At 37.2% G+C, this 12372-nt stretch overlaps 5 non-coding genes across 5 annotated transcripts; all 5 read right to left on the reverse strand.

Annotated features, from left to right (window-relative positions):
• Window positions 1-3957: 3957 nt before the first annotated feature.
• On the reverse strand, window positions 3958-4031 carry TRNAI-AAU (transfer RNA isoleucine (anticodon AAU)). Its single transcript has one exon. It is a non-coding gene; the product is annotated as a tRNA-Ile (tRNA).
• A 3784-nt stretch (window positions 4032-7815) lies between these two features.
• Window positions 7816-7889, reverse strand: TRNAI-AAU (transfer RNA isoleucine (anticodon AAU)). The gene has a single exon. It is a non-coding gene; the product is annotated as a tRNA-Ile (tRNA).
• A 1861-nt stretch (window positions 7890-9750) lies between these two features.
• Window positions 9751-9824, reverse strand: TRNAI-AAU (transfer RNA isoleucine (anticodon AAU)). Its single transcript has one exon. It is a non-coding gene; the product is annotated as a tRNA-Ile (tRNA).
• A 1216-nt stretch (window positions 9825-11040) lies between these two features.
• On the reverse strand, window positions 11041-11114 carry TRNAI-AAU (transfer RNA isoleucine (anticodon AAU)). The gene has a single exon. It is a non-coding gene; the product is annotated as a tRNA-Ile (tRNA).
• A 571-nt stretch (window positions 11115-11685) lies between these two features.
• Window positions 11686-11759, reverse strand: TRNAI-AAU (transfer RNA isoleucine (anticodon AAU)). The gene has a single exon. It is a non-coding gene; the product is annotated as a tRNA-Ile (tRNA).
• Window positions 11760-12372: the final 613 nt, after the last annotated feature.

A 12372-nucleotide genomic window follows, 5' to 3' on the forward strand; every position in this document is an offset into this window, starting at 1 on the left:
ATAGGAACCAATCTTAAATGAGAATTGACAAGCTTTTTTTATATTATGAGCAATATGTTGCCACCAACCACTCTAACTTGTCACGTGATGAGCCAGTAAATTACGCCATTGCTTGGATTAGTTTTTGCCTTCATTACAATTAGTGATAGACTTAGCTGTCAATATTTACAGTTACATCGAATTCCAGTTGCCCAAAACTTCTTAAAAAACGCTAAGAAACTGAAATCTCTGGCCATACAATAGATTATATTTCTATTTTGCTTCAAGTTGCTTGGATTAGTTTTGCCTGCATTACAATTAGTGATAGACTTAGCTGTCAATATTTACAGTTATATCGAATTCCAGTTGCACAAAACTTCTTAAAAAACGCTTAGAAACTGAAATCTCTGGCCATACAATAGATTATATTTCTATTTTGCTTCAATTCGTTACTCTGTCATACTTTAAGGTTAACGACGATGTAACATGGCCACTCTCTTACTCTAACCAAGTTATTTCAAGTTTGTAAATTAATTTTACACATTGGATGAATAAAATTTACGGATCTTTTTCGAAAAGTCACTGGATGTGAACAGAAAGCCAAAGGAATGGCCAGCACGTGGGTCGAACCCGCAACCTTGGCGTTATTAGCACCATGCTCTAACCGATTAAGCTAACCGGCCACTTTTGCCCCATATCTACTCTCTTTTAATGAACTTGCTCTAATTTTGAGCCAGCTACTAACCTCTCAAAGCTTGACCTGTCCACAGTGAAAGGTAAAATACGTTGAAAGTTGACTAATTCTTAGAGAGCCCATCAAAAGCATAGGAACCAATCTTAAATGAGAATTGACAAGCTTTTTTTATATTATGAGCAATATGTTGCCACCAACCACTCTAACTTGTCACGTGATGAGCCAGTAAATTACGCCATTGCTTGGATTAGTTTTTGCCTGCATTACAATTAGTGATAGACTTAGCTGTCAATATTTACAGTTATATCGAATTCCAGTTGCCCAAAACTTCTTAAAAAACGCTTAGAAACTGAAATCTCTGGCCATACAATAGATTATATTTCTATTTTGCTTCAAGTTGCTTGGATTAGTTTTGCCTGCATTACAATTAGTGATAGACTTAGCTGTCAATATTTACAGTTATATCGAATTCCAGTTGCCCAAAACTTCTTAAAAAACACTTAGAAACTGAAATCTCTGGCCATACAACAGATTATATTTCTATTTTGCTTCAATTCGTTACTCTGTCATACTTTAAGGTTAACGACGATGTAACATGGCCACTCTCTTACTCTAACCAAGTTATTTCAAGTTTGTAAATTAATTTTACACATTGGATGGATAAAACCTACGGATCTTTTTCCAAAAGTCACTGGATGTGAACAGAAAGCCAAAGGAATGGCCAGCACGGGGGTGGAACCCGCAACCTTGGCGTTATTAGCACCACGCTCTAACCGATTGAGCTAACCGGCCACTTTTGCCCCATATCTACTCTCTTTTAATGAACTTGCTCTAATTTTGAGCCAGCTACTGACCTCTCAAAGCTTGACCTGTCCACAGTGAAAGGTAAAATACGTTGAAAGTTGACTAATTTTAGAGAGCCCATCAAAAGCATAGGAACCAATCTTAAATGAGAATTGACAAGCTTTTTTTATATTACCAGCAATATGTTGCCACCAACCACTCTAACTTGTCACGTGATGAGCAAGTAAATTACGCCATTGCTTGGATTAGTTTTTGCCTGCATTACAATTAGTGATAGACTTAGCTGTCAATATTTACAGTTACATCGAATTCCAGTTGCCCAAAACTTCTTAAAAAACGCTAAGAAACTGAAATCTCTGGCCATACAATAGATTATATTTCTATTTTGCTTCAAGTTGCTTGGATTAGTTTTGCCTGCATTACAATTAGTGATAGACTTAGCTGTCAATATTTACAGTTATATCGAATTCCAGTTGCCCAAAACTTCTTAAAAAACGCTTAGAAACTGAAATCTCTGGCCATAAAATAGATTATATTTCTATTTTGCTTAAAGTCGCTTGGATTAGTTTTGCCTGCGTTACAATTAGTGAAAGACTTAGCTGTCAATATTTACAGTTATATCGAATTCCAGTTGCCCAAAACTTCTTAAAAAACGCTTAGAAACTGAAATCTCTGGCCATACAATAGATTATATTTCTATTTTGCTTCAATTCGTTACTCTGTCATACTTTAAGGTTAACGACGATGTAACATGGCCACTCTCTTACTCTAACCAAGTTATTTCAAGTTTGTAAATTAATTTTACACATTGGATGAATAAAATTTACGGATCTTTTTCGAAAAGTCACTGGATGTGAACAGAAAGCCAAAGGAATGGCCAGCACGTGGGTCGAACCCGCAACCTTGGCGTTATTAGCACCATGCTCTAACCGATTAAGCTAACCGGCCACTTTTGCCCCATATCTACTCTCTTTTAATGAACTTGCTCTAATTTTGAGCCAGCTACTAACCTCTCAAAGCTTGACCTGTCCACAGTGAAAGGTAAAATACGTTGAAAGTTGACTAATTCTTAGAGAGCCCATCAAAAGCATAGGAACCAATCTTAAATGAGAATTGACAAGCTTTTTTTATATTATGAGCAATATGTTGCCACCAACCACTCTAACTTGTCACGTGATGAGCCAGTAAATTACGCCATTGCTTGGATTAGTTTTTGCCTGCATTACAATTAGTGATAGACTTAGCTGTCAATATTTACAGTTATATCGAATTCCAGTTGCCCAAAACTTCTTAAAAAACGCTTAGAAACTGAAATCTCTGGCCATACAATAGATTATATTTCTATTTTGCTTCAATTCGTTACTCTGTCATACTTTAAGGTTAACGACGATGTAACATGGCCACTCTCTTACTCTAACCAAGTTATTTCAAGTTTGTAAATTAATTTTACACATTGGATGGATAAAACCTACGGATCTTTTTCCAAAAGTCACTGGATGTGAACAGAAAGCCAAAGGAATGGCCAGCACGGGGGTCGAACCTGCAACCTTGGCGTTATTAGCACCACGCTCTAACCGATTAAGCTAACCGGCCACTTTTGCCCTATATCTACCCTCTTCTAATGAACTTGCTCTAGTTTTGAGCCAGCAACTGACCTCTCAAAGCTTGACCTGTCCACAGTGAAAGGTAAAATACGTTGAAAGTTGACTAATTCTTAGAGAGCCCATCAAAAGCATAGGAACCAATCTTAAATGAGAATTGACAAGCTTTTTTTATATTATGAGCAATATGTTGCCACCAACCACTCTAACTTGTAACGTGATGAGCCAGTAAATTACGCCATTGCTTGGATTAGTTTTTGCCTGCATTACAATTAGTGATAGACTTAGCTGTCAATATTTACAGTTACATCGAATTCCAGTTGCCCAAAACTTCTTAAAAAACGCTAAGAAACTGAAATCTCTGGCCATACAATAGATTATATTTCTATTTTGCTTCAAGTTGCTTGGATTAGTTTTGCCTGCATTACAATTAGTGATAGACTTAGCTGTCAATATTTACAGTTATATCGAATTCCAGTTGCACAAAACTTCTTAAAAAACGCTTAGAAACTGAAATCTCTGGCCATACAATAGATTATATTTCTATTTTGCTTCAAGTTGCTTGGATTAGTTTTGCCTGCATTACAATTAGTGATAGACTTAGCTGTCAATATTTACAGTTATATCGAATTCCAGTTGCCCAAAACTTCTTAAAAAACGCTTAGAAACTGAAATCTCTGGCCATACAATAGATTATATTTCTATTTTGCTTCAATTCGTTACTCTGTCATACTTTAAGGTTAACGACGATGTAACATGGCCACTCTCTTACTCTAACCAAGTTATTTCAAGTTTGTAAATTAATTTTACACATTGGATGGATAAAACCTACGGATCTTTTTCCAAAAGTCACTGGATGTGAACAGAAAGCCAAAGGAATGGCCAGCACGGGGGTCGAACCCGCAACCTTGGCGTTATTAGCACCATGCCCTAACCGATTAAGCTAGCCGGCCACTTTTGCTCCATATCTAATCTCTTTTAATGAACTTGCTCTAATTTTGAGCCAGCTACTAACCTCTCAAAGCTTGACCTGTCCACAGTGAAAGGTAAAATACGTTGAAAGTTGACTAATTCTTAGAGAGCCCATCAAAAGCATAGGAACCAATCTTAAATGAGAATTGACAAGCTTTTTATATATTATGAGCAATATGTTGCCACCAACCACTCTAACTTGTCACGTGATGAGCCAGTAAATTACGCCATTGCTTGGATTAGTTTTTGCCTGCATTACAATTAGTGATAGACTTACCTGTCAATATTTACAGTTATATCGAATTCCAGTTGCCCAAAACTTCTTAAAAAACGCTTAGAAACTGAAATCTCTGGCCATACAATAGATTATATTTCTATTTTGCTTCAAGTTGCTTGGATTAGTTTTGCCTGCATTACAATTAGTGATAGACTTAGCTGTCAATATTTACAGTTATATCGAATTCCAGTTGCCCAAAACTTCTTAAAAAACACTTAGAAACTGAAATCTCTGGCCATACAACAGATTATATTTCTATTTTGCTTCAATTCGTTACTCTGTCATACTTTAAGGTTAACGACGATGTAACATGGCCACTCTCTTACTCTAACCAAGTTATTTCAAGTTTGTAAATTAATCTTACACATTGGATGGATAAAACCTACGGATCTTTTTCCAAAAGTCACTGGATGTGAACAGAAAGCCAAAGGAATGGCCAGCACAGGGGTTGAACCCGCAACCTTGGCGTTATTAACACCACGCTCTAACCGATTGAGCTAACTGGCCACTTTTGCCCCGTATCTACTCTCTTTTAATGAACTTGCTCTAATTTTGAGCCAGCTACTGACCTCTCAAAGCTTGACCTGTCCACAGTGAAAGGTAAAATACGTTGAAAGTTGACTAATTCTTAGAGAGCCCATCAAAAGCATAGGAACCAATCTTAAATGAGAATTGACAAGCTTTTTTTATATTATGAGCAATATGTTGCCACCAACCACTCTAACTTGTCACGTGATGAGCCAGTAAATTACGCCATTGCTTGGATTAGGTTTTGCCTGCATTACAATTAGTGATAGACTTAACTGTCAATATTTACAGTTATATCTTATTCCAGTTGCCCAAAACTTCTTAAAAAACGCTTAGAAACTGAAATCTCTGGCCATACAATAGATTATATTTCTATTATGCTTCAATTCGTTACTCTGTCATACTTTAAGGTTAACGACGATGTAACATGGCCACTCTCTTACTCTAACCAAGTTATTTCAAGTTTGTAAATTAATTTTACACATTGGATGGATGAAACCTACGGATCTTTTTCCAAAAGTCACTGGATGTGAACAGAAAGCCAAAGGAATGGCCAGCACAGGGGTCGAACCCGCAACCTTGGCGTTATTAGCACCACGCTCTAACCGATTAAGCTAACCGGCCACTTACGCCCCATATCTACCCTCTTCTAATGAACTTGCTCTAATTTTGAGCCAGCAACTGACCTCTCAAAGCTTGACCTGTCCACAGTGAAAGGTAAAATACGTTGAAAGTTGACTAATTCTTAGAGAGCCCATCAAAAGCATAGGAACCAATCTTAAATGAGAATTGACAAGCTTTTTTTATATTATGAGCAATATGTTGCCACCAACCACTCTAACTTGTCACGTGATGAGCCAGTAAATTACGCCATTGCTTGGATTAGGTTTTGCCTGCATTACAATTAGTGATAGACTTAGCTGTCAATATTTACAGTTACATCGAATTCCAGTTGCCCAAAACTTCTTAAAAAACGCTAAGAAACTGAAATCTCTGGCCATACAATAGATTATATTTCTATTTTGCTTCAAGTTGCTTGGATTAGTTTTGCCTGCATTACAATTAGTGATAGACTTAGCTGTCAATATTTACAGTTATATCGAATTCCAGTTGCACAAAAACTTCTTAAAAAACGCTTAGAAACTGAAATCTCTGGCCATAAAATAGATTATATTTCTATTTTGCTTAAAGTCACTTGGATTAGTTTTGCCTGCGTTACAATTAGTGAAAGACTTAGCTGTCAATATTTACAGTTATATCGATTTCCAGTTGCCCAAAACTTCTTAAAAAACGCTTAGAAACTGAAATCTCTGGCCATACAATAGATTATATTTCTATTTTGCTTCAATTCGTTACTCTGTCATACTTTAAGGTTAACGACGATGTAGCATGGCCACTCTCTTACTCTAACCAAGTTATTTCAAGTTTGTAAATTAATTTTACACATTGGATGGATAAAACCTACGGATCTTTTTCCAAAAGTCACTGGATGTGAACAGAAAGCCAAAGGAATGGCCAGCATGGGGGTCAAACCCGCAACCTTGGCGTTATTAGCACCACGCTCTAACCGATTGAGCTAACCGGCCACTTTTGCTCCATATCTACTCTCTTTTAATGAACTTGCTCTAATTTTGAGCCAGCTATTGACCTCTGAAAGCTTGATCTGTCCACAGTGAAAGGTAAAATACGTTGAAAGTTGACTAATTCTTTGAGAGCCCATCAAAAGCATAGGAACCAATCTTAAATGAGAATTGACAAGCTTTTTTTATATTATGAGCAATATGTTGCCACCAACCACTCTAACTTGTCACGTGATGAGCCAGTAAATTACGCCATTGCTTGGATTAGTTTTTGCCTGCATTACAATTAGTGATAGACTTAGCTGTCAATATTTACAGTTATATCGAATTCCAGTTGCCCAAAACTTCTTAAAAAACGCTTAGAAACTGAAATCTCTGGCCATACAATAGATTATATTTCTATTTTGCTTCAAGTCGCTTGGATTAGTTTTGCCTGCATTACAATTAGTGATAGACTTAGCTGTCAATATTTACAGTTATATCGAATTCCAGTTGCCCAAAACTTCTTAAAAAACGCTTAGAAACTGAAATCTCTGGCCATACAATAGATTATATTTCTATTTTGCTTCAATTCCTTACTCTGTCATACTTTAAGGTTAACGACGATGTAACATGGCCACTCTCTTACTCTAACCAAGTTATTTCAAGTTTGTAAATTAATTTTACACATTGGATGGATAAAACCTACGGATCTTTTTCCAAAAGTCACTGGATGTGAACAGAAAGCCAAAGGAATGGCCAGCACGGGGGTCGAACCCGCAACCTTGGCGTTATTAGCACCACGCTCTTATCGATTGAACTAACCGGCCACTTTTGCCTCATATCTACTCAATTTTATTGAACTTGCTCTAATTTTGAGCCAGCTACTGACCTCTCAAAGCTTGATCTGTCCACAGTGAAAGGTAAAATACGTTGAAAGTTGACTAATTCTTAGAGAGCCCATTCAAAGCATAGGAACCAATCTTAAATGAGAATTGACAAGCTTTTTTTATATTATGAGCAATATGTTGCCACCAACCACTCTAACTTGTCACGTGATGAGCCAGTAAATTAAGCCATTGCTTGGATTAGTTTTTGCCTGCATTACAATTAGTGATAGACTTAGCTGTCAATATTTACAGTTATATCGAATTCCAGTTGCCCAAAACTTCTTAAAAAACGCTTAGAAACTGAAATCTCTGGCCATACAATAGATTATATTTCTATTTTGCTTCAATTCGTTACTCTGTCATACTTTAAGGTTAACGACGATGTAACATGGCCACTCTCTTACTCTAACCAAGTTATTTCAAGTTTGTAAATTAATTTTACACATTGGATGGATAAAACCTACGGATCTTTTTCCAAAAGTCACTGGATGTGAACAGAAAGCCAAAGGAATGGCCAGCACGGGGGTCGAACCCGCAACCTTGGCGTTATTAGCACCACGCTCTAACCGATTGAGCTAACCGGCCATTTTTGCCCTATATCTACTCTCTTTTAATGAACTTGCTCTAATTTTGAGCCAGCTACTGACCTCTCAAAGCTTGACCTGTCCACAGTGAAAGGTAAAATACGTTGAAAGTTGACTAAATCTTAGAGAGCCCATCAAAAGCATAGGAACCAATCTTAAATGAGAATTGACAAGCTTTTTTTATATTATGAGCAATATGTTGCCACCAACCACTCTAACTTGTCACGTGATGAGCCAGTAAATTACGCCATTGCTTGGATTAGTTTTTGCCTGCATTACAATTAGTGATAGACTTAGCTGTCAATATTTACAGTTATATCGAATTCCAGTTGCCCAAAACTTCTTAGAAAACGCTTAGAATTTGAAATCTCTGGCCATACAATAGATTATATTTAAATTTTGCTTCAATTCGTTACTCTGTCATACTTTAAGGTTAACGACGATGTAACATGGCCACACTCTTACTCTAACCAAGTTATTTCAAGTTTGTAAATTAATTTTACACATTGGATGGATAAAACCTACGGATCTTTTTCCAAAAGTCACTGGATGTGAACAGAAAGCCAAAGGAATGGCCAGCACTGGGGTAGAACCCGCAACCTTGGTGTTATTAGCACCACGCTCTAACCGACTGAGCTAACCGGCCACTTTTGCCCTATATCTACTCTCTTTTAATGAACTTGCTCTAATTTTGAGCCAGCTACTGACCTCTCAAAGCTTGACCTGTCCACAGTGAAAGGTAAAATACGTTGAAAGTTGACTAAATCTTAGAGAGCCCATCAAAAGCATAGGAACCAATCTTAAATGAGAATTGACAAGCTTTTTTTATATTATGAGCAATATGTTGCCACCAACCACTCTAACTTGTCACGTGATGAGCCAGTAAATTACGCCATTGCTTGGATTAGTTTTTGCCTGCATTACAATTAGTGATAGACTTAGCTGTCAATATTTACAGTTATATCGAATTCCAGTTGCCCAAAACTTCTTAGAAAACGCTTAGAATTTGAAATCTCTGGCCATACAATAGATTATATTTAAATTTTGCTTCAATTCGTTACTCTGTCATACTTTAAGGTTAACGACGATGTAACATGGCCACTCTCTTACTCTAACCAAGTTATTTCAAGTTTGTAAATTAATTTTACACATTGGATGGATAAAACCTACGGATCTTTTTCCAAAAGTCACTGGATGTGAACAGAAAGCCAAAGGAATGGCCAGCACTGGGGTAGAACCCGCAACCTTGGTGTTATTAGCACCACGCTCTAACCGACTGAGCTAACCGGCCACTTTTGCCCCATATCTACTCTCTTTTAATGAACTTGCTCTAATTTTAAGCCAGCTATTGACCTCTCAAAGCTTGATCTGTCCACAGTGAAAGGTAAAATACGTTGAAAGTTGACTAAGTCTTTGAGAGCCCATCAAAAGCATAGGAACCAATCTTAAATGAGAATTGACAAGCTTTTTTTATATTATGAGCAATATGTTGCCACCAACCACTCTAACTTGTCACGTGATGAGCCAGTAAATTACGCCATTGCTTGGATTAGTTTTTGCCTGCATTACAATTAGTGATAGACTTAGCTGTCAATATTTACAGTTATATCGAATTCCAGTTGCCCAAAACTTCTTAGAAAACGCTTAGAAACTGAAATCTCTGGCCATACAATAGATTATATTTAAATTTTGCTTCAATTCGTTACTCTGTCATACTTTAAGGTTAACGACGATGTAACATGGCCACTCTCTTACTCTAACCAAGTTATTTCAAGTTTGTAAATTAATTTTACACATTGGATGGATAAAACCTACGGATCTTTTTCGAAAAGTCACTGGATGTGAACAGAAAGCCAAAGGAATGGCCAGCACGGGGGTCGAACCCGCAACCTTGGCGTTATTAGCACCACGCTCTAACCGATTGAGCTAACCAGCCACTTTTGCCCCATAACTACTCTCTTTTAATGAACTTGCTCTAATTTTGAGCCAGCTACTTACCTCTCAAAGCTTGATCTGTCCACAGTGAAAGGTAAAATACTTTGAAAGTTGACTAAGTCTTTGAGAGCCCATCAAAAGCATAGGAACCAATCTTAAATGAGAATTGACAAGCTTTTTTTATATTATGAGCAATATGTTGCCACCAACCACTCTAACTTGTCACGTGATGAGCCAGTAAATTACGCCATTGCTTGGATTAGTTTTTGCCTGCATTACAATTAGTGATAGACTTAGCTGTCAATATTTACAGTTATATCGAATTCCAGTTGCCCAAAACTTCTTAGAAAACGCTTAGAATTTGAAATCTCTGGCCATACAATAGATTATATTTAAATTTTGCTTCAATTCGTTACTCTGTCATACTTTAAGGTTAACGACGATGTAACATGGCCACTCTCTTACTCTAACCAAGTTATTTCAAGTTTGTAAATTAATTTTACACATTGGATGGATAAAACCTACGGATCTTTTTCCAAAAGTCACTGGATGTGAACAGAAAGCCAAAGGAATGGCCAGCACTGGGGTAGAACCCGCAACCTTGGTGTTATTAGCACCACGCTCTAACCGACTGAGCTAACCGGCCACTTTTGCCCCATATCTACTCTCTTTTAATGAACTTGCTCTAATTTTGAGCCAGCTATTGACCTCTCAAAGCTTGATCTGTCCACAGTGAAAGGTAAAATACGTTGAAAGTTGACTAAGTCTTTGAGAGCCCATCAAAAGCATAGGAACCAATCTTAAATGAGAATTGACAAGCTTTTTTTATATTATGAGCAATATGTTGCCACCAACCACTCTAACTTGTCACGTGATGAGCCAGTAAATTACGCCATTGCTTGGATTAGTTTTTGCCTGCATTACAATTAGTGATAGACTTAGCTGTCAATATTTACAGTTATATCGAATTCCAGTTGCCCAAAACTTCTTAGAAAACGCTTAGAAACTGAAATCTCTGGCCATACAATAGATTATATTTAAATTTTGCTTCAATTCGTTACTCTGTCATACTTTAAGGTTAACGACGATGTAACATGGCCACTCTCTTACTCTAACCAAGTTATTTCAAGTTTGTAAATTAATTTTACACATTGGATGGATAAAACCTACGGATCTTTTTCGAAAAGTCACTGGATGTGAACAGAAAGCCAAAGGAATGGCCAGCACGGGGGTCGAACCCGCAACCTTGGCGTTATTAGCACCACGCTCTAACCGATTGAGCTAACCAGCCACTTTTGCCCCATAACTACTCTCTTTTAATGAACTTGCTCTAATTTTGAGCCAGCTACTTACCTCTCAAAGCTTGATCTGTCCACAGTGAAAGGTAAAATACGTTGAAAGTTGACTAAGTCTTTGAGAGCCCATCAAAAGCATAGGAACCAATCTTAAATGAGAATTGACAAGCTTTTTTTATATTATGAGCAATATGTTGCCACCAACCACTCTAACTTGTCACGTGATGAGCCAGTAAATTACGCCATTGCTTGGATTAGTTTTTGCCTGCATTACAATTAGTGATAGACTTAGCTGTCAATATTTACAGTTATATCGAATTCCAGTTGCCCAAAACTTCTTAGAAAACGCTTAGAAACTGAAATCTCTGGCCATACAATAGATTATATTTAAATTTTGCTTCAATTCGTTACTCTGTCATACTTTAAGGTTAACGACGATGTAACATGGCCACTCTCTTACTCTAACCAAGTTATTTCAAGTTTGTAAATTAATTTTACACATTGGATGGATAAAACCTACGGATCTTTTTCGAAAAGTCACTGGATGTGAACAGAAAGCCAAAGGAATGGCCAGCACGGGGGTCGAACCCGCAACCTTGGCGTTATTAGCACCACGCTCTAACCGATTGAGCTAACCAGCCACTTTTGCCCCATAACTACTCTCTTTTAATGAACTTGCTCTAATTTTGAGCCAGCTACTTACCTCTCAAAGCTTGATCTGTCCACAGTGAAAGGTAAAATACGTTGAAAGTTGACTAATTCTTAGAGAGCCCATCAAAAGCATAGGAACCAATCTTAAATGAGAATTGACAAGCTTTTTTTATATTATGAGCAATATGTTGCCACCAACCACTCTAACTTGTCACGTGATGAGCCAGTAAATTAAGCCATTGCTTGGATTAGTTTTTGCCTGCATTACAATTAGTGATAGACTTAGCTGTCAATATTTACAGTTATATCGAATTCCAGTTGCCCAAAACTTCTTAGAAAACGCTTAGAAACTGAAATCTCTGGCCATACAATTGATTATATTTCTATTTTGCTTCAATTCGTTACTCTGTCATACTTTAAGGTTAACGACGATGTAACATGGCCACTCTCTTACTCTAACCAAGTTATTTCAAGTTTGTAAATTAATTTTACACATTGGATGGATAAAACCTACGGATCTTTTTCCAAAAGTCACTGGATGTGAACAGAAAGCCAAGGGAATGGTCAGCACGGGGGTCGAACCCGCAACCTTGGCATTATTAG

The sequence above is a fragment of the Anomaloglossus baeobatrachus genome, chromosome 4 (genome assembly GCF_048569485.1).
Source record: "Anomaloglossus baeobatrachus isolate aAnoBae1 chromosome 4, aAnoBae1.hap1, whole genome shotgun sequence".
NCBI lineage: Eukaryota > Metazoa > Chordata > Amphibia > Anura > Aromobatidae > Anomaloglossus > Anomaloglossus baeobatrachus.